The 1,889-nt window shown below is 36.3% G+C and overlaps 1 protein-coding gene across 6 annotated transcripts in view; it reads right to left on the bottom strand.

The window, feature by feature from the left end:
- cacna1eb (calcium channel, voltage-dependent, R type, alpha 1E subunit b) overlaps window positions 1-1,889 on the bottom strand; it is a 65,262-nt gene that overhangs the window by 3,854 nt on the left and 59,519 nt on the right. The window lies entirely within an intron of this gene.

Here is a 1,889-nt window from a genome sequence, read left to right as displayed (position 1 = left end):
TCTGATCCAAACAGATCAACTGAACTCTGAGTGTTTTACCAGGATTTATTTATTCATTTATTTGCGTGGTTTCGCTTCTCCGAAACGGACAGATGTTACGTCTGCAGCTCCTCCAGAACGCCGCTCTCCTGGGTAACGTGAACCCAGAAGGCTCCATTTGTTAAAACCGCTGGATGAGTTACTCCCTACGATTTCTAATTCTTCGCAGCGGCGGAGCCGCGTCCGCAGTGGTTGAGCAGCGGACTGCGCATTGTTACAGTCTAATTAACTTTTGCATCGTCATTTATTTCCTCAAGATAAACTACCGGCTCCTCAAATGGATTAACATAACCAGGGGCGCAACTACATATTATTCAGGTGGATGCGAAAAAATAAATTAACCATTTTTAATTTTGAAGTGTTGATTTTATTTTTGAACCCTTATTTATTGTAAACTGTTGATTTTATTTTTGAACCCTTATTTATTGTAAAGTGTTTATTTTAATTTTGTATTGATTTTATTTTTGTACCCTTATTTATTGTAAAGTGTTGATTTTATTTTTGTACCCTTATTTATTGTAGAGTGTTGATTTTATTTTTGTATTGATTTTATTTTTGAACCCTTATTTATTGTAGAGTGTTGATTTTATTTTTGTGTTGATTTTATTTTTGAACCCTTATTTTTTTTGAAGTGTTGATTGTCTGAAAGACCTTAGACATGAATTGCCCCATATGGGGTTTGAACCGATGACCTCAGCATTACCAGCACAGTGCTCTAACCTGCTGAGCTAACTCACCTACCTTACAAATTGTTGAGTTTCCATGGATTTAAGAAGAACTTACATGATCTTACCACAATGAAGATTTGATAAAACTGCTTATAATCTAATGTTTTTCAAAACAACATACATAATATTTTATTTTCCAGGGATTTTGTATTTTGAAGTGTTGATATTATTTTTGAACCATTTTTAATTTTCAAGTGTTGATTGTATTTCAGAGATATTTTTTTTATTTTAATGTGCTAATTTTATTTTTGAACCATCTTTTATTTGTAACAATTGATTTTATTTTATAGCCATTTAGCTCTGTAGAACCATTTGTCTCTACTAATGACATTTTCTATACATTTTTTGATCCCAGGCTTAGTTTACGGACTGTAATGTGAAATTAGGCACAAGTATAAGTCTGACAGTTTGTTCACCAAGTTACTGTGCTCTCTGAGAGGATCAGTGGTTTAAGTATTTGACTTTGTTCCATGCCCATCGTTGACGTCAGTCTCTAACAAAATTTGGATCATCTACCAGGAACAGTGGAAAGAGCATGAGTTTCTGTAGTGTAGTGGTTATCATGTTTGCTTCACATGCAACTGGTCTCTGGTTTGAAACCAAACAGAAACAGATTTAGTTTGTTCTATTCATCACAGGTGTTTACTAAAGGTCAACAAGGGTTCTGCGGTGTCATGGTCTGTACTCTGAATCCAGGCATCTGAGTGCAAGCCTCAGTTGAAATTTTTATGCGTTGTATCTAACATCATCAACTTTGGAACCTCACACTGAAACAGAGCAGAGAAGTTCAGTTCCTGTAGTGTAGTGGTTATCACGTTTGCTTTACACGCAATAGGTCTCTGGTTTGAAACCGGACAGAAACGGTTTTTGTAGGTTATGCATCTTTTGGGGTGCAGTGAGACAATAAGAGTCTTCCCCTTTTGTGTTCCATGCCAAGTTGATTGGTTCATTTGCCAATCGACTTCAATGTAGGCTTCTTTGAAATCGAAGTTACTGTACTTCAATTACCAATTGGCAGTTCTATGGCGTAATGCACATGTGTCAAACTCGAGACCCGTGGGCCACATGTGGCCCCACAGCATTTTATAGGCCGATGATTGACTTAAAATAGGTTTTGAGCAC

This window comes from Poecilia formosa, unplaced genomic scaffold (assembly GCF_000485575.1).
Source record: "Poecilia formosa unplaced genomic scaffold, Poecilia_formosa-5.1.2 Scaffold27, whole genome shotgun sequence".
Taxonomy (NCBI): domain Eukaryota; kingdom Metazoa; phylum Chordata; class Actinopteri; order Cyprinodontiformes; family Poeciliidae; genus Poecilia; species Poecilia formosa.
Note: the sequence above shows the minus strand (reverse complement) of the source record. Positions and strands in the feature narration are given on the sequence as shown.